General features: G+C 40.9%; 1 protein-coding gene across 10 annotated transcripts in view; it reads right to left on the bottom strand.

Moving 5' to 3' along the window:
• The window catches only part of MGAT5 (alpha-1,6-mannosylglycoprotein 6-beta-N-acetylglucosaminyltransferase), a 320,132-nt gene that overhangs the window by 159,168 nt on the left and 139,485 nt on the right, over window positions 1-21,479 (bottom strand). The window lies entirely within an intron of this gene.

Here is a 21,479-nt window from a genome sequence, read left to right as displayed (position 1 = left end):
GCTAAGCTTTGGAAACAACTCAAATGCCCACAAATAGATGACTGGATCAAGAAGATATGGTACATATACACAACGGAATATTACTCAGCAATCAAAAAAGATAAACTCATGCAATTTGCAGCAACCTGGATGGAGTTGGAAGGGATCATACTCAGCAAAATAAGCCAGAAAGAAAAAGAAAAATACCGAATGGTCTCACTCATAGCAGGAATTTAGAAAACCTAAATAAGGGACCAGGAAAAAGACTAATTATTATAAAGTAAAAATCAAAATTTTCTTTCTTAAACTTACTTTATGCTTTTTTCTCCACTTAGCACACATGACAATATTATCATATGCAAACATGTTTGTCTACTGCCTGTCTCCCTAACTAGAATGTAAGCTCCCTGAAGTAAGGTCCCTGCACCTAACAGAGGGTTAAAAAACACTTACTGAGGAATGCAATTAATTTATCAGACTCCATGTGCCCAATTTAATCAAGTGGTTTTGCTCTGCTTGGCCCTACTGAGGGAGTTGTTACTTGTGCTCTTTCACCAACATTAAGGTATTGAAGAAACTGGTTCTGCCTACAGTTCAGTTCCTCTAGTATGTTTTTCTCTGCTGCCTGCAGACATCAAGTAGAAAAGCAGCACAGAATCTGCAAGACCCTGTGTCACAGTAACTGGTTATGTTTGACCAGTCAGCCGGTGTCCATTTTTATGGAGTCTACCCACCCCTTTTAATGCAAAACTGGTCATAGAGACCCCATGAACAATGGGGAAGTGAAGAAGATCAAAAAAGGCTTTATAAGAAAAATTTATAGTCAGAGGTGAGCATGAAGCGAACTGTGAAATGACTAGAGACAGGAAGGAATGCCTCTTCTGTGTGGTGAGAACATAGGAAGGAAGTGCGTAATGGAGGAAGCGGTCCCTGATTGATTGCACTGCAAGTGGGAACGGGCCTGTGTCTATCACCTGCTTTCACCTCCCAATGCACCCGCAGAGAATGTTGAGCAGTTCTTACCACAATACATGACCAGAAAAACAAAATGAACAGAGCAACAGCTAGGAATCGAAAAGAATCAGAACTAAGAACACAAAACAGTGCATCAACTGACTGAGACAAAGTTGTTGGAGTGGTTCTTCTTGGTATCGTTTCACTGGTTTCAAGTGTGCATGGATGGGGTGGGATGGGATGGGATGGGGTGGATGAACACAGTATGTTTGTGGAACTATCAGAAGGTCTGCCTTGAATTTACATAGCCTGGAGCGTTCTGGACATTCTGAGGACCAGTCCTGAGAATAAGTCCTCATGTCAGAGGTGGGAACTCAGGACCACTGCAAAAGGCTATGGATCACTAGGAGGACCCACTGCTAAGATTTATTATAGCAAAATAATACAAAACAAAATCAACAGAGGAAATGGCTCAGGGGCAAAGTCCAGAGGAAACCAGAGGCTTGTTTAAGAGACATCCCTTCCAGTCGTCACAGAGGACACACTTAATTCCTGTAGCTATGAGCTATGACAACACAGGCTATCTACAAGGGATATAGACTCAATATCATGGTTTTTATTGGGGTCTGGTCATGGAGACATCCTCAGCCTAGCATATGTGAAGATGCCAGATTCCTGGAAGGAAAGCAGATGCTCAGCACATTTTATTTGCAGTTTAGGCAGAGTGTGCCTCTCTAATCAGGGTAGACACCCTCCCAAAGTTTGAGATGCTGGCTGTGGGCCAACCTTGATAGCAGGTTCTAAGGACAACAATCTCATGTTGGTTATGCTAACCCTTTCTCCATAGCCCTATGCCACACCTAAATCCGTCATGTCTCCTTACACATAAAGCACAGTGTGCTGCTGCCAACACATATCAGCCTCACAGAGCATGCTTGTCGGTGGGCAGGAAGCAGCTGGTTGACAGTTTTATGTCCAGGTAACTACAAGGGAGCATTGCTGGCAGGAACTGGGCATATGGGAAGAAGTGGTTTCTAAGAGCATGGACCACAGCAGGGAGTTCCTACAAAAGCTGGAGAAGCAGGCTCACACAGCACAAGAGCAGGCCCACCAAGCAAAGATTGTGCAGCAAGGGACAGTCAGGCTGGGTTGCTCAGCCCCCAACCCAAGGACAACCCTTGAGAAGATCCTGTGTCAGGGAAAGAGGTGATGGCCATGAGGGTGTATGTGGAACAGTCACAGGAGGGACTGGGAACCCCAGACAAGTGAGGTGAAGGACATCCAAAAAGGGTTTGTGTGGCAAGGAAAATAAATAGGACTACATCAAACTAAAATGTTTCTGCACAGTGAAGTAAACTATCAAAAAAAAAAAAAAAAAAAAAAACACAAACCCAAGACAACACCCTACCAAATGGGAGAAAATATTTGTACATCATACATTTGACAAGGAACTGATATCCAAGATCTACAAAGAACTTAAACAACTCAATAAAAAGAAAATAATCCAATCAAAAATGGGCATATGAGTAAGACACTTCTCTAAAGATCACATATAGAGGAACATGAAAAAGCGCTCATCACTTACCATCAGGGAAATGCAAATCAAAACCACATTGAGATACAATCTTACATCTGTGAGAAAGGCCCATATCAATGAGACCAGAAATAAGTGTTGGCAAGTGTCACGAAAAAGAAGCCCTCCTACACTGGTGGAAGGAATATAGACTGGTCCACACCTTATGGAAAACAGTTTGGAAGTTTCTTAAAATATTAAAAATAGATCTAACCTATGACCCAGCAATTCTACTCCTAGTATCTACCCAAAGAATGACCAAAAAAAAAAACAAAAAAAAAACAATTCAAAGGGATAGGTGTACTTCTATGTTCAAATTATGTAAACAAATTATGTAGCCAAATTATGTAAACAAACTTAGTGCTAATGGACACCTTAGTGGATTAATGTCATATATACCCAAAGGAATATACTCAGATATAACAAAAGATGAAATCTTGCCATTTGTGACAACATGGATGAACTGGAGGGGATTATGCTAAGTGAAATCAATCAGGAGAAAGACAAATGACAGATGATGTCACTCATATATGGAATATATAAAGAAACAAAGGAACACAAAAACTAAATAAACCCTAGTCATTTGACGACAGAATTGAGGCTAGCAGAAGAGGAGAGTGGAAAGGGTGGAGAATGAGCAGGGAAGGGGCAATAATCGACTGCTGGATTACTGGTGCTTTGATGCAAAGCATGTATGTATGTGGTAACATACATCTGAGGAGGTGTGAATCTACTCCACCAAATCATAAAACATATTGTAGACCAGTGTTACCTCAGCAAAAAAAATAATACAATTAGTAGTACAACAACAAAAAGGATTGATGATTTAAACATATGGACAGTCAGCTTCCACATGCTAATTAATAACCATTAACTTCCATCTGCTGATTATTTTTAAACATAATTTTATTCTTGCAATTCAGTGAAATAGTGACAAAGAGAGACATGAGCAGGTTAAGCCTATTTCATACATCTGGTATTTCCAGAAAATGCAAGGCGTAGAGAAGAGTAGACATGGGTGGCTTTCAGGGCAAAATGTGGTAGGAAAGCATTCTTGGAAACCAGTAATCTGGGGAATCCACGGAAGAGTAGATTGGACACAGGTTTACACTCACATACATTATCTGAAGAAAGTGACTGCCACTGTCATCTTGCTATTTTTGCCAAAGGCATAACAATTACACATATTTTTATTCATAAGAACAAAAAAACATCATTTTTCATAAGCCTCTGCAAATACTTATAGGATACTCAATAACTAGCAAGGATCTAGTTCAAGGGTTGGTGAAGGGCCAGATTGTAAATATTCTAGTCTATATTGGCCTCTGTGACAACTATTCCACTTCCGCCATTATGGTGTGAAAGCAGTCACATGCTCAGTCATGTGAATGAACATGGCTGTTCCAAGCACATAGACTATGGACTCTATTTTGGCTGTCATTTGCCAACCATTTGTTTCATTCATGTATAGAACATGTAAGAGGTTACAATCGGAATGCAATTTAGGCTTTAGTTCAACTTGTGCTGACCCATCTGACAGAAGATATATATATCACAGGCCAGATAAAGAATGTCAGTTACCTGTATCTTCACATGAGACTATTAGTGCCATGTAAGGGAGAGATAATCACATAAAATCAACAAAAATGAAGGTCGTCTTCACTCCAGATGCCAGCAAAAGGATTCTGACTTCAATCAGTGTTCAAGAGAATAAAAACGAAAACCAGACAAGAACAGGATATTCATAAAATACACAAGTCTCAAAAGCATATGGAAAATATTCAACTCTCTACTGGTCAAAGAAACACATACAAAATGTAACTTTCTATTATTCTCCTGGCAAAGTTTAATTTTTTAAGGAAATCGCCAAGTACTTACACAGAGAATGTAAAACAGCAATAGTCATTATGAGCGACAGTGTGACTTTTAATTTCATTCAAGTCTTAAGATGCTTACACTAGAGGCTTGTAGGTATGAAAAGCAAAGGTTTACTCTCTGGAGAGACTGGAGGCAGACTAGCAGAGTGGACACAAAGATGAGGTGTCTACTCCAGATTTTACAAGGCTCCAGTCTCTAGTTTTGCAGCAGTTTCAGCAAAAATACTTTTTTTTTTTAAGATTTATTTATTTATTTATACAAGCACTGGGTACAGTCAGAAGCGCAGGGGGTGGGGGGATGTGAGAGAATTCACCAGAGCCAGAGCGGGGAACAGAACAGGCAGAATGATGAAATACACTGCTGAGGGGAGCAGCGGGTACGACAGGAGAGGTCTCCACGCCATGTGGGACCCTTGTCTGGTGGCCAGGCATCATACCGGCGCTGCAGAGGCTGCAGGCAACTTCGCAGCCCAGTGCTCAATCGCTGCACCACTAGGGGAGGCCCTCAGCAGAAATACTTTTGATTTTCTGGGTACTGAGGTTCGTGTCTAATCAAACTAACCAGAGAGAGAAAAAACTGATAAAATTATTGGAGATTTGCTCATGTCATCTTTGGTTTCCTGTGAGATGATCCATCAACAGCTAGACCTCAGCCACAGTCAGCCTCAGGGTTCCAGACTGCCTCCTATTCAAATAGGAGGTAATACCTAAGGTGAGCAGACATCCGAGAAAACATTCTAAAGTGAAATAAATCAAAACAAACTCATTAACAGAAAAAAAAATAAAACTCAGAGGAAACAGAATTGATACAGAAAATGACTTAATATTTTTTTAATTCAATGCATATCTGACAATCAAAGAAATATACTGACTCATGAAACCAGAATAAGATCAGGATGCTATTTTTTTTTTTAAAGGAAACTTGAGAAATCTTCCAGAAAACAGAGCAAAAAGATGACTAGAAGGATAACATCAGGGAAAGTTATCAGGAGGAGAGGGGTCACTTAAGAGTAAATTCTAACTCATGTGCTAGAAGAAAAAGTGGGATATGGTGGATAAAATATTGGCCTGTGGAGATAAGAGGGTCTATCAATTCAATAGGATAAGAAAACCTGCCAGGCAAGACATAAACATCGCATCAGAAAGAGACCACTGGGCCTCCCTGGTGGCGCAAAAGGTTAAGATACAACCTATGAAGCTGTCAGCATCCTCTGCAGCATGAGTTTGATCCCTGACTGGCCGGGGAGCAACCCACATGATGCAGCAGACCTCTCCTGTCTTGCCCACTGCTCCCCTCAGCAGTGTATTTCAGTCAGTCTGCCTGTTCTGTTCCCCACTCTGTCTCTGGTGGATCCTCTCAGCCCACCCCCACCCCCCAACACACACACACCTCTGGCCTGTACCCTTGCTCTTATATGCATAAATAAATCTTAAAAAAAAAAAAAAAGAAAGAAAGAGACCACTGAGGGGTCAGAATCATGATGGAATATTATCCACATCAGGCTAAAGAAATGATAGAACACAGGACAGAGAACAAGTCCCAGTGGCTTCCAGAGGGGCCAAGTCACATCCAGGTACTCAATTGTCACAAGATCTCCCAAATTTAACACTGAAAAACAGAAGGCAGAGAAATGAGATCTTCACATTTTTAAGGAAAATGATTTCAAACCTAGAATTTTGCACTCAACTAATTTATCATTCAGGTGTAAAGGCAGAACAAACATTTTCCAACATGCAAGAAATTACAAAATTGTTCTAAGTAACTACCAACTACTAGGAGATAAGCTTTCCTTTGATTAGGAACTAGGAGACGGTGTTTTCAGGGGGTGAAATAGGCAGCCCCAAAACAACTAGCAATCAAGCAGTCCAGACTGCAGCAGGAGGGCAGAAGGTTCCAGAGAGAAAGCTGCTAAGTGAAAAATGTATTTGACAGCCTATCTGATCTATTCACTGCAGTAAGAGTAATTCTGATGGAAAGTTTACAGCTGAACTTTGATGAGGAAAAGAATTTTTTCTGTTTTGTTCACTGGTATATTCCCATCACCCTGAAAGCATTAAATATTCATGGTACTAATTAATTACAACTAAGTGAATATAAAAGTAAATTATTAACTACAGGAGAAGCAAAAGATGGATTGGAAAGGCCAATCAGTGTCACCCAATTTTACCAGGTAGTAATGTCTTCATAGAGTAAGCACTAACAACTGACTGAACCACCTCCAAAAAAACCATATCTATCTATCTATCTATCTATATTAGGATTTTTGAATTCTGGAGGATGGGGAGACAATGTGTGTACGAGAAGAATTCCTAGCAATGATGTACCATGTAGTGTTAGAAAGTTCAGTCCCCATTTTCCTTAACTGAAAGCTGATGTCAACAATTACAGGATAAGGAAAAGCAGATCCAGTTAATGAAATAAGAATATTTTTTAAAGCAAACTTTTGAAGAACAATTCAGACATTTTAAAATGCACCCCTAAAGTCAGGATTTAAAAGCTAAATAAAGTGTATGGTACAGAGTACAAATTTAACATTTATGCATGCATACATACAAAAATCAGGAAGAAATAACCATGTTAACATCATGTGCTCTAGATAACAGGACTAGAGGTTATTTTCATATTTATTCTTTTGGGTACTTTCCTAATTTCCTACAAAAAATTTGCCTCACTTTGCAACATTTTCATAGTGTTTTTGATTACATGAAGCAGAAAAAATCTGAAAACAATTCTTGGTATTTCTTAGAAAAAGTAACCTCATTGACATATTTAATCGTTAAGAAAATCAAAAAACAATCAATGAACAATGACAACAGATCAGGAATAAAGTATGCTTGGCACCTAAGACGTTTAATTATCACATTCATATCACCAAAAAGTTGCTGTTTCTTAGGTTATCTTCCCTGCTTGGGCCTTAAACGATTCTCCTCTTAACAAATACCCCAGGTCTGACCTCCTGGGTGAGGTTCAATGAGATTCTACTGTCTCAGCTGTAAGCAGTGTCCCTGGTATTTGGATTTCAGAGTAAAGCTAACCATCATCTGAATCACCAACTTGGGCAGATGATATAGTACTTTTACCCTGACACTCTCTGTTTATCAAATGGGGATAATTATTTTGCAGGTTTTCTTTGAGTAAAGAATTAGTAAAGTACTTTTAAATGATTATTTGTGCCTGGGACATAGTAATCCATCAATAGTGTTGTTTTGTTTTATTCTTGTTTTATAAATGCCCACAAACTAATCTATTTAGCCGTATTCACTAATAGAAATGGCGCACTCATTCATCCATTCCTTGACTCATTTAACCAGATTCACTGTGAGGCACAGGTACTAAATCAGAGGATGGGGAAGGAGACAGTTTCTAACTTCAAAGAACTACACAGCAGTGACTAGCTTACCTCACTTGTCAAACTTTTACAGCTTCATCCATTATTGAAAAAGGGGCTATTTCAAAGAGAATTTGATCAACTTACAAAGGATTTGTGATCTCCTTTTTGGAAATAACAAATGAAGGTAAAAGAGATGTGAGAGGTATAGCAGTGAATTAGCAAAAAGCTCTACTGTTGGGAAGTAGATTATTCCTTAGAGTGATGTTCAGTGTGTTACATCCACAGAAGGCATACTTAGGTGATTATTTCCATCATAATTTTATACTGTGCTTGAAATAGTTTTAATAGTCCTTTAATTGACTTTTTAATTTCTTGCCAAAATCTACAGGATGGCAAAGTATAAACAAGATGCAGATCTGAATGATGAGGCTTTGTATCATTGTTAAGGAACAGTAGAGATGGGCAAATGTTTTCTCCATGCTTAAATGCTGTAAGGGAGACAACATAATAAATAAGAATATGCTCTGGTTCATTTTTTCGATAAAAATTCAAGAGCAGGTTACTGAAAAGATGACTGACATGTACTTAGGATACTGATTAAACTAACATTACCCACAATTCTCTCCTTTTCCCTTTTAAATAGGTGCCCAGGAGATAGAAGAAATGGTCATATGTCCTATTACCTGACTTCTTGACTTTAGTTCCTTCTTGACTTTAGTTCCTTGTGAGTAAGAATGGGAAGTGACAGACTATTTGTACTTGTGCTTGGTTGAGCAATTATACTAAAATAATGTTGGTCAATCATCCGTGTGAACCTGAAAGTTGTCTCTTCGTGCTAGATCACCCTGCCTCTTCCCTTCAATGCACTCATTGAAAATCAAAATGTAAATACGGATGATCCATCTGGAAGAAAACACTAGTGACTCAGAAGACAATAAAAACCTACCTAAAAATCAATGTTAATTAAAGATTAAAGAGCTAGAAAATAAGCAAAATAATAGTGGATGGGGATTAAAGTAAAACCTCCCACTCTGGGAATATCAATAAAGCATGAACTTCAGGAGAGTAAAAGAGAAGTGAGGGTGGGGAAAAAAACTTGTCTTAACAAGTCTATACAGAAGACTGGAAGGTTTAGTCTGTGAGTCGGAGCTGCTGTGCATGCAGGTATATTAAGCAAGAGAAATCCCGCTCTTGGCCTCCACACTTTGACTATTCAATTTCTGAAGCCATGGCTCCTTGCGGCATCCTACCTTAGTAAAGTGCTGACAAATTGGACTTTCTCAGGAGGGCATCCAGAGGGGCAAGGAATGAAGACCCTACATCAGGAGTAACCTAGGGACAGGCCTGAGGATGGTGAGGATGTGCTGTCCGAAAAATGAATTGTCTGCAGATACATGAACCATGTCTCCAAAGATTGAAAATTGCTCTTAGAAGGCAAAGCCAAGATCAGAAAGTGAAAATTGCAAATTAGTTCAGATGTTCTCTTTTTTAGTGGTTGATCCTTAGCAGGTCCCCAGCACCTGGAGTCCCAGGTTGAGCACTGTACCCAAAGGGGCACCGTTCATTTAGATCAAGGATTGGCAAATTTTTCTCTGAAGAGCAAAGAGTAACTAATTTCAGATTTGTGGGCCAAATGGTTTCTGCTACAACTTCCCAATTCTGCATTTTTATCAGGAAAGCCCTGATAGAAAAGAAGGATGCTAGCGGGCAAGGCTGTGCTCTAAAACATTATTTACAAAAGCAGATGGTGGGTCAGATGTGGCCTGTAGACCATAGTGCGTGAACCCAATTCAGACTATGGAGTGAATGTGGTCCACTGAAGTGATGTAATATCTAAAGTTGCTCAGCGAAATAAGCCAGAAAAAAAAAGAAAAATACTGGATGGTCTCACTCATAGCAGGAATCTAGAAAACCTAAATAAGGGACCAGGAAAAAGAATAACTGTAAGAAAGAAAAAATAAAAATCAACAAACAGCTATGAACCAGAGACACACTATGGGGAGGAGGGGAAAGGAGGGGTTGGGGTCAAAATAAGGGGGTTGCAATTGTATAGGGAATATAAAAATAAAATTTAAAAAATTAAATAAAGTTGCTCTGGTAAGGCTGGCGAATCATCCACCACAGATGACTTAGGAAGGCTGCAGTCCCTGAACCGCGGAGCAAGGTTAGACCACCCAAAATCTTTCACTTGTAAAAGTCCATGAAAATCTGGTTATAAAAGAAGAAACAGAAAAACTGGTTGATTTGCCAAACATTTCAGTCAGTTCTGATAGCAGCAGAACCCAGAGTTTCAAGTCCTGGTCCTATACTCCTTCAGCACAGCCAGTCAGTCACATAGTTCTGAGAAACCTTCCTGCATAAATGTCTACATCTATGCATCCCTGATATCACACAGAAAAACCCAGCACCCAGGAACTTGTGCAATTTTGCCCTTTGGAGACAAGAACAGAGAAGGCAGAGACTGAAGGTCACCTATCAAAAGGATTCTTGCATAGACTGGGAGGTGGTGCCATGAGTTAGGGGAGCAGTGGACAGACTGAAACTTCGAGAAATCTCTACCTTGGACATACTGTAATGCTTAGTTAGCCAAGTATCAGCTTTCAGGAATCATTAAATGAAAAGCAAGGACACAATGTAGGTCAAGTCTCACAAATACGGGGTAGGACCAATGCCAATTTTACTACAGCCTCCCTAAAATGCAAAGTTACATAGCAACATCCCCAGATCTGAGATCGGTTCTGTAAAAACAACACTCCATCCCTCAACAATGTTTATAAATCTAAGTCGAGACAGGCATATATATTCAAGCCCAGGATTCAAACCCCCACAGCCTGACTATGGAGCCTGTACTCTTGGCTGCCACCCTGAGTCATCATCACAGGCCTCACCACATCAATGCACTGGAATTGAACCATGTGTCCAGTACCACACTCCCCATATCCACCCTGAGCTAGGCAGAAGTATCAATCACCAATGATACTGCTCAATAGTAAATGTTTGGTTTTAATAAGTCATCTTCTGTAATAAGACTAAAGCGCCCAACAGTGTTCCTTGAACACACCCAGTAAGAACATGCCTGTGGTTTCTCTGCACATGAGCCTCCTGGCTCCTCCCTCACACACTCAGCACCATTTTTTAAAGTGTTTTTTCCCTGACCACCTGCCCAACATGAAACAATACCTCCTTTCCTGCTATCTCCTCACCCTGCTTTATTATTCTCCACAGCCTTTATCACCACTGGGCTGAGTACTTATTTGTGTATTTGCTGATTATCTGCCTTCACTGCAGGAACATAACATGAAAAAAGAGACTTGGTTTTGCTCATCCCTCCATCTCTGGGGCCTACAAAGTGTCTAGTACAGAATAGAGGCATGCATCTCTGCTGGGAACACACCAAGTTAATCACTGGGTGGCAGAACAACAGCTGCTTTATATTTTCATTTTTTTTTGTTTTTTGTTTTTTTGCTTAAATGCAATTTCCTATTTTTTGGCAGTAAAATTTTACCTCTTTTTATAATACAGAAGAAAGGTTCTGTTTATAAAGTCTGCCCTTTTGAAAATATTACCATATTATTACATAAACTTGAAGACAAAGATTATGGCTGTTTTTGTCGTTGGTAGCCTGGAAGCATGAAACAGCAGTTAAATGACTCTCCTGGCACCCTCGTATGACAGGTCAGTCCACCCGGACACAGGCAGGTATTCATCTCCGGCTTTCCTGGCCAACTCAGTCACTACCCATAGCCGTTGGACTCTTCAGGAACCAATGGTCCTCCCCATGTGGCAGAGCCAGGGGCCAAGAGCTGCCTTCTTAATCCTCACAATCCAGCCATTTCTCTTCACCACTTTACTCTGTGTGGGAGAAGTCAGGAATGCAAGGATTGAACAGAGCCTCCAGAGTTAAGATCAAGAGAATCACTGAAGAGACGCCACTGGAGTTTCAGCCAAGTGGTGCACTGTATTTCAGCCAAGTGGTGCACTTGTATAGCCAAGTGTCGGGCACTGCCACATGCAGCTTTGAATAATCTATTTATCCCAACCTGTCTGTACCCTGAAATAAAGTATTCAATATTTACTTTGTTCTACTAATCTTGCTATAACTTGTATTGCTCATATTAACCACACAGCAATTATTAAGAAAATTCTATTAGCATAAAGTTTAGACAGGTTAATGACTATCTTCCCTTGAGAGCTGAGTTCTATAGCACAGAAATCCTCTCCTTGCCTGGGAATGAGATGGTACAGTCAGGGGTCAGGCTCAATTTCCAGACTGAGTTTGCCGTGACAGGGCTGTACACTTTGTGCTGAGTGACAGGGGAAACAACTTATGTGCCAATTCCTATTGATCAGATGGCTGAAAGTTTGAGGATTACCTCCAATGTCAAAAGGTCAGGCAATGTCACCAGATCTTCTTGGATTGGGGTGAAAGCATTTCTAAGTTAAGGATCAAGAAAGATGTGGTGAAATCGCCCACATTCCTTTCTCCTCCAGTACACAGCATGTCCTACACTCACAATAGGAGCCCTTGCTTCCTACCTCGCTGCATTTCTACTGCCTGACCCATGGATTGGCACCATCCAGCCAGTGTGGCCTGGATAAAAGATACATCAGTTTGGTTATATTTGTGACCTCTCCCTTCTAACAAAGGATCAATCCTAGAACATCAGGTGCATGGTAAGCGGGGATAAGATGCTGTGCCAGGCTCTCTGTTGCTTTATTCCACCACATCCTTATAGGCACAAAGAGTGTTGCTGCCACCATCTCGCTGTACAGAGAATGATGCTAACACATGTAAAGTTAAGTAAAATGTCAATATTGAGTAGATAAGGAGGGAAGGATTTCTGTTCAAGATTGTGTGATGCCAAAGATCAGGTCTAGCCTGTGAGTGCTAAGCAGCTTCCAGCAATTTCCTTTTCTTGGGTCCAATTCCCTCTATAAAATATTCCATTAGGACTGGGTACCTGCAAGAGGCCTGGCCCTTAAGTCAGATCCTTAAATAATTTCATGTCCCCATGGTAAAAAACACCAACCTCCTACTCTAGACCTGGTTTTGAGTGTTTTCCATATATTAAATCTTAGTTATCACAACAATATCATGGCACAGGTACTTATCCCCCCTTTTCTACATGGGGAAACTGGGTTTATCTGAGGATACATGGCTACGAGGTGGCAGAGCTGGGATTTGATCCCCAGTGATCAGGCTTCAGAGTCTGTAAACCACAATCCTATGGCTGCTATTCAATCACTGGCCCCAACTCCACGGGGGGAAGCATCAGCACAAGCCCTTCACCTAGTATTAATTGTGGCTCTTCTGTAATGACTGCTTCAAGAGCTCATCTCCAGCTGTACCAAGGTAAAGAGAAAGTTTGCTGACCCAAAAATTCACCAGCAGGAAACTTCAAGGCAACTTAAACCAGTCAATAGTGAGGCTGGGAAAATCTGACACAATCCAGTTTAAAGCCTGTCAAACCCAGACATGAGGCCCTTCTGTGGCTCTGCATGAGCTACAGGCCCTCAGTTTGACATAAATAGACCTGGAGGCCGCAATCATGCAGGCAAGACTTGCTCCATGTCCAAAGGGAAAGGATGGATGGAGCAGAGTTGGGGGGAAACAGCTGTTTGGAAGTAAAGGGCAGTTCAGCCTCTCTCACCTATCTAACTGAATACCCCTTTTATTCATTTTTAGACTCAGCAAGGAATTTCAGATGACCTTCACTACATATGCTTTAGGTCTTTTTCTGAGATACTGTGAGAAGGAAAAAAAAAAAAAACAACAAAAACCAGCAACTGATTTTCATTTAGGCTGCCTAAATTTAGAAGCTGTGGATATGCAGAGCCAAAAGCACAGCTTAAAAGAGACTCAAAACTCCACAAGACTCCAAACATGGACACACATACAAACGCCTGCCTCCATCAAAAAGAATCATAATTGTAAAATTTTCCAAACCCTTTTCATCTCTTGCATCTCGAGTCTATTGAATATGTGTCCATAAAAACAGGTAAAGGATGAAATAGCAAAGACAAGGCAGTATCTGTGGGAAACCATATGCAATGTTGTAGCTGTGCAATGTCTATTGAATCAATACCATATGTAAGCTGATAGCACAACTGTATACACATACCTCATTAAGCCAAATTAGAGCAAGTGGGATCTGTCGCCTTCTGATTAAAACAAACAAGTCTAATTTCAGTATGTCCTGTCTGCAATCCACGGAACAGCCCTGCACAAAAGGCATTTTTATAAACAACCGAAAAGCCTGTACAAGTTCCCGAAGCGGTCCCACAGTGCACGTTCCTTAGGCAGCTGTTCTTCCTGCTCTCCTCCCTCAAAAAACTGGGGAGGAACAGCAGGTCTCAGAGAACACAGACTCTCTCTGAAATGAAAAAAGCATGTATTCTTTGAAGAGTCAGTAACGAGTCCAATGTAAGGTTGGTGGGTTCTATCTCTTGTCTGCAAGAACTATTCAATTTTTTTTAATCCTATTGATGTTTTTATACCAGATCACTAACAAATTACAAGAGTACCTTATTATGGGATGGTAGGGTTTTTTTCTTTTGAAGCAAGAGCACTATCTTCTTGATCAATACAGTTATCAACTTTCCAGGTTTTTTCAGGAATTTCAGAAGTATTCATAAACTTTCACAAGGGGGAACAGTGATCTAGAAATCAAAGCGTGGCCATCACCATCACGATGTGGACAGTGGCTGAGCTGGTCTGTTTTTAGGAGAACAAGGAGTGCATTCAGTTGGACACACAATTTCTGAAAATCCACTATTTGCCAGGATCCTGGCTGGGAACTGGGTATTTTGGTATTTGTTTGTTTTTCAATGTAGGATATTTTTCTCATGCCTTTGAAGAGTTTAGAGCCTGGTTGCAGAGACAAAGCATGGAAAGCTACAAGGATACACACAACAGTTGTGGGAATGCAGAGTAAGGGTACCAGAGGTCTGAAATGGGATGGGATTCCAGAAAGCCTTCTTAGGAGAGACAGTACTTCAGGCGAATCTTGAAAATGATGAGAGTTAACCAGAAAAATGGAAAGGCTTTCCAGGGTAAGGACAAAAGCATGTAAGTAAAGAAGGCATAAACGAAAAGCATGCTGTGGGCTACACTAGTTCCTGGCAGAGCTGTGGTGCACTGAGACACAGCAGCACATAAAATAGAGACAAAAAGATTAGCATTCCAGAAGCTTTGTCATCTGAACCGAGAAAAAAAAAAAAAACAAAACTTCTGAAAGTCTTGAGTCGGGCTAGGGTTGATCTGGAAATCCAAACCATACTGTGACAAGGGTCTTTGGCAGTCATACCTATCTTACTGCTTGCATAAAATCTCCTCCCACCTCATCTTCCATGCAAGCTCCAGTCAGGACACCCCTGAGCCTTGTGACTAGAGCATGGACAGGCACCCAGGAGAGCCGCCAGAAAGCTAGCGCCTCCTGGGACTATTTCTGCCACCACCATGTGCAGATGGCCTAAGAAGGAAGCCAGCACAGCTGTGTTTTGTGAAGATGGTTCCCAGGTCCGAATTCAGTGACTGAGCTCAGCAACATCTTCAGAACTTTCCAATTCCACAGTCCCAAATTCACTTACAGTTTAAGTGTTTTTGCCTCACGCAACCATGACATTACTGACAAAGAGGTGGATTTCCTTCTCTACCTCTAAGTATTGACTATAAGAGTCTCTAAGTATTGACAAAAGGTGAACTTGGGAACAACTTCAAATTTAATGTGCTCAAAATATATACATAAAAATACTTTTTAGTCTACAAAGCACTGACAAATATTTGCCATGAATCTCACTATGAATAACATTTTTATCAAGTTATATCTTAAACCATAGTTAACAAATGTTCACACAGTGCTTTGTGTGCCAGCCATGCTTCTGAATACTGATCTCACTTAAGTCCTCACAACTCCATAAAATTCACTACTATTACTTTCCAAATTTACAGACGAAGAAACTGAGCCTGAGAAAGGTTAAGAAACATGGCCAAGGCTGCACAGGTATGAAGTGGAGGTGCTGGGATTTAGACTACGTAGCCTCTGCAAATGAGGACTTTCATTGGCCCGTATGTCCTGAGCATTAGAACCAATATTCTAACTGCCTCTAAACTGTTCAACAAAAGGTTCATGACCAAGCAATTACACTCCTTAAATCCACATTTACACACAGTTTCTCTGTCTTCACAAAATCCTGTCCCCTTGCTGGCTTGTTCTCTCAATGATGCATCCATCACCTAGGCATCCTTTAAGCTACGTCTTCACCAATATTATGCTGGCCCCTTTCCCCCTCTCTCCCCTGGTCCACCTGTCACATCACCCTCCACCCTCACCTTGGCTTCAGATCTTGCCCTTCTCTTGGGCCTCATGCACTGATCCAGGTCTAGGCCTTCTCCTCCCTGAGTCACCTGGCTCATGGCCTGACACCCTTCAAAAGCATCCTGCTTCCACAGAAACAATTATTATTCTCTGAAAACAGAGATCTCATCTAACATTCAAATGCCACTGCCTATAGGACAAAAAAGAAACTCCTTAGTTCTGCACTAAAAACACTTCAGAAATTCCCTAAACTACCTTTGCAGTCTCACTCTCATTTGGACTTCTCCAAACAAGCTGTGCAGGGACTGTCATGCTGTTAAAAAAAACCTTTAAGGAACTGTCTTGTTTTCTTTCAGTTACTTAATTTGCTCTCATATCTTAATAATTATATACTCTGCTTAAAATTAATAAAACAATCTCTTTTAAAACAGACTTGTAATTTAAATCCGCGACTTTGCCATCATTATTCTGAATTGGTGGTTCTTTCATAAGAAGAAATAATTACCTTCTATACAAGCAGGAGTAAAATGCAGATTGCCAAAAATTACTGGTTTGGGGCCAGGAAAGGAGTTTCTTAAGGTCAGGATCCCAAAAAGAGAGTCTTCTGGGAGTTTATAAAATCACTTTCTTAGAGGTTTCTAAAAACAGTTGCAAGATTAAGAGTGGTAGTCAGGGGGAGGGCCTTGCAAGCAGTCTTGTTAGGAAGAGAGGAGACTTCAGGTCTCAGCTGATCAACCAGGAAACTTCAGTGTCTCAGGTCTATTTCTGCACTGGTCATAAATGGGAATACCAGGATCAAAAATGCCTCGTATACCAGGGCTTTAGGGTATCAGTTGACATTTGTGGTCAGATCATACTGTGTTGTGGAGGCTGGCCTGTGTACTGCAGGAAGTTTAGCAGAATCCCTGGCCTCTACCTACTACATGTCAATAGCAGCCAGTTGTGACAACCCAAGACAATCTCCGGATATAGCCAGGTGTTTCCTGGGGGACAAAATCACCTGCAGTTCAGAATTCGTGCTATAAATACCTAGGCTCACAGGCCAGCATCATTTCTCTTGAACTATCCTTTTCTCTCACATCCCTCCTTCTTCATGAGAAAAATCAAAATACCCTTGGCCACAAAAAGTGAGAAACCAAACCGACAATGAAATACATTTGTCTGTACCAAAAGAAGTGTTTCTTTGTTTGGGGTTCAAGTGCAGTTTGGGTTTGCAGTAGCCAAATATTTATTGCTGCCTGTACAGAGAATGCCAGAGGAAGCCACAGGTAGGCAGGAGGAACATGTGTTTCTTGCTGCAATTAATAAAACAGCACTCTGCAATCTCATCTCTCTCCTGCTTCTCAGCAGCATCTGGGGCGCCAGTGACTGAGGTGCAGTGACTGGTCAATGGCAGATCCTGAGAAAGCCACCTGCTGAGCCACTGCTTGGGGCATGGGGTTGAGACACTTCAGGTGCTCCTCCAAAATAACTGATAACACAGGTACACAAACAAGGAAACAGCACAGGTGCAACTTAATTTCAAGGTCCATTAGCAGCACAAAGGGGAGAAAATTACACTTCCAAACACAAACCCTGGAACTCAGCAGGGACATTTTTCCTTTTCAATTTTCAAATGGTAAGAATAATAATTACGGTTCCTTTTATTAAAAACAGTCTCCCAGTTCAAAGACACTGCACTTCAACCCCAAACACTAGAATATGTTGCCTGTGCAACTGATGTTAGGGAAATATAGGGCTGCCAACTTTCAATTTGGACTAAATATCAGACAACAGCCATTCAAGTTGCACTTCAACTTCGATTTTGTGATTTTGTTTCCCAATTGCCCTTGAAATTGTAAGTGGTCATAACACAAGGGTGATGCGGTCATTACCTTATAGCTTTTAGCAAACCAGCAATGCTGACCAGTTATTTAGCCATGTTGAAAGCACAAATGGTTCTCGAGAGTATAACTGCACACACATCATCTCCCCACCCCCACAGAGAGCTAAGCCATGTCCCCATCCTTTAAAATATTACAATCTTAAAAATAGCAATCCCACAGCATGGAATCTGTGAGAAGCTCACTCAGGACCAGCATAAATAGACTTCTGCTTAGCTAGTGCTGCTGATGTCCAAGAGAAAGAAATGAGATACCAGGTCCCACTTCCAAGCAAATCCTGATAAACAGGAATGGAGAAGAACTATAAGGAGAAACTACTTTCAGCAGTGAAAATAAATGCTGTTGCAAGAGCATAATCCAATCCAGGTGGGCAGGATGTATGGAGTACCATCAGCAGGTAGGCTCCACACAAGAAGCCATGGACAAAACAAGGATACTGGACTCTGTCAGTCCACAGATAGGAAGTCTTTTCATTATGCCTATCTATACTTTTTACCTTTCCCCCATGTTAGTACGAGGCAAAGAACGTGACACCCAATCCTATCTTGCTCTACCTCATAATCTAACATCCACAAAGCAGAGAAAAGCAGAACTGGTTTTTCCAAACACCAAAGCATCATTCTGAAAGTAGGTAATTTTTACAAGAAGGCATTCAAGCTCTTTTTGGGAGTGAGCCTGGAGCTCTGTGATTCACTAAAGGGCAAGGATTATTTAAAAATCTAGTGTTTCATTTCTTCAATTCACCTTCCTCTTCAACAAGATACACAGAGCTTAAAAATGCAAACCGATTGGATTCTTGATTTTAATACAGTTCATTTCCAGCTAAATTTCTCTAGAGGAACATTCACTTTCACATAATAAAAGAGCCCAAGAGTGAGAAATTTGGGGAGAAAAGTTATTACAGATAAAAACTACATAGAACATGGCTAACAGAGGAAGGGGGATGCACATGTGCATGCACGTGTATACACACACACGCACACACGCACGCGCGCATCCCTACAAAGAAAACAAATTTAGGGAACACTTCTTCAACTGCTTTCATATCCAATTTAGAGGCAGTTTATAGCCAACCAGTAGATACATCAGCAAGCAATAAGACACAACAGTAAGCAATCAGAAACATCAGTGAGCAATAAGACACTAGAGTAAGCAGTAAAGACACACCAGGGAGAACATTTCTGAGCAATTACCACATGTCTTAATGGAGAAAGAAAAACTTCATTCAAGTAGGACTGGAATCCTATAACAACAAACTCTCTCACAGCTCAAGAGTCCTTCCTGTTAGGACCCAAGGGTGTGAGGACTGCCAACAAGGCCATGGCTTGGAGAGAGGACAAAAAAGCAATGAGAGATTGCTGATGGACAAGAACTATGAACTGACGCTCTCGTTCTTGAGGACAACTTATCTAGGACCCTAATTTAGACTTGGTAAATAGTTTAAATATATGAGCTGGTTAATTGAGGAGCTATGTTTCCCATCTTTACCAACTGTGGCTAATCCAGTGTCTAAGGAAGGAATGTACATTCACACACAGACACAGGGGTAAGCTTATTCTTTTCTTACACAGCTCAGTTAAAAGAACAGGCCCTTAGAGAAATTTAATAGACAGATTATTAAACAGCCAGGAAACCATCAGCTCTCTAGGAACAGCTACAAAAACAGTTGCATATTTTCCCAGATTCATCCATTTGCAATGATCTATAAACAGCAGCCAGAAAGACAGGACAGATTCTCACAATCTCTTCTCTACATGGTGCAAGGAGATCTTAAAATGAGCTCTGGGGATTCTAGTAGTAAATAATATTCACTTCTCATAGATGCTGTAAACATTAAGTAATATCATGTGCCCCCAAACGTCAGGATAGTTACTAGATATTAGTTTTCTCTCCCTTCCAAGTTTTTTCTGGGTCATAATCCATTCCTGAGTTCTCCTCCATGAGGCCCCTATGCCTCAATCCTTCAAATCCTTCAAAGTTTACCTTTCTGAAACAAGCCTTTCACAACTACCCCCTCCTACAGCCCACAGTTTGTGCCATTTTATACATATGTACTGTTTTCCTAATTGGCCAGTAAATACCCTGAAGGTAGAGAGTGTATCTCACAAACACAAAAGATGCAAAGGAGTGAGAATGAAGCTAATTATATTAAAGGTACAACTAAATTAGCTCCCATTTACAAAAAGAAAAAAATACAAAATAAAATACTTTAGGCCTTTAAATATTAAACACACAGCACCACTGGCACATCTAATGAAGCCCTACTCATAGCCAGTGGCTTTGAGAATGTGCTCAACAGATACCGGTTAAGTCAGTAAAATAGTTCACTACACAGCAGGGAGTCTGGGATCCTCTGAAAGAAGTAAACCACCAACTCCCCCATGGAAGTCTACCCACAATTGTGTACCCTGGGCGGGGAAATCTCACTGTGAACCAGGCACAAATAGGACAGCCAGAGATAGCAAGACCCCTTATCAGGGAAGGGAGAGTTAACATGGGTCTACAGGACAGAGGGAGTGGGAGGCAGCAAGTTGAAGGCATAAGATCCCACCCCAACTCAAGAACCGGGATAATGCAGAACTGCCATGAAATCAGACAGGACCTTTTCAACAGCATTTCCTACTGGGGACGGGGGTGGAGGAATGGCGACTGGAGAGGCATGGGTTCCATTTATTAAAAAGCAGCTCAACACAGTGGGAGGTTTTCTTGTCTAATTACAGAAGCTGTTGGAAACTGCAGGGAAGACAGGATTTATGGCCCAGATGACACTGCCTCTGTGTTGTAATTAAAAGTTATTTTTAATACCTTTGTTTGGCTGGATACTTTGGATTTTTAGAAATATATTTTGCAGTTTAAAACTTGCTAAAGGGCAAAGAACCTAAGGTAACAGAGAAGCTTGTATAATATGAAACAATTAAATGTTTTGACACTGGAAGGTGGGAAAGGAAAAGAATCTCTCCCACTGAAGCCTATGAATTTTTATAATAAAGGAGAAAGAAAAGGCAAAAAGTGTACTCAACTAGATTTTTGTAAGTTCAAAGAAAATCAGCCACTTATTTTATCCATTAACTAGAGTTTGGATACCACCCACCAGGAGTAGAGACAGCTTCATTCACAGCCATTCAGCCAAAGCACCTAATCCTAACCCTCTAGTTCTTCACTTTGGGGTGCAAGGAAATGACAGTGGTTGGGGCTGGCTCAACCACAAAGACCCAGAGGCCAAGCTGAGGGCACTTCAACAGCATGTCCAACGTGGGTTGTGTATGATTTGAGTTTTGCTTTTAATCCATTCTCTTCTCTTATCCAAGATTCCAGATTTAAGAAGGGGCCAGACAAAATGCATCCCAGTGGGAACACCACGGTGGGATCCATGAGTGGCTACAGGACCAGGTCAAGGTCAGGCTGGAGGCCTTTATTTCCTATGTGTTCAGAATTTAGACTTCTGCATTATAAGTTACAATGCCCTTTTGGGCCTATTACTGGGTGTCTTCATCACTCTTATACCTGAGACTGGTATCACTGCAGCGGAGAAGAAAGAATTTGCCTCAAACACTTTAAGCAAG

This window comes from Talpa occidentalis, unplaced genomic scaffold (assembly GCF_014898055.3).
Source record: "Talpa occidentalis isolate TD23 unplaced genomic scaffold, MPIMG_talOcc4v2.1 talOcc4.3, whole genome shotgun sequence".
Taxonomy (NCBI): Eukaryota; Metazoa; Chordata; class Mammalia; order Eulipotyphla; family Talpidae; genus Talpa; species Talpa occidentalis.
The sequence above is the reverse complement of the archived record's forward strand: the minus strand, read 5'-3'. Positions and strand labels throughout refer to the sequence as shown.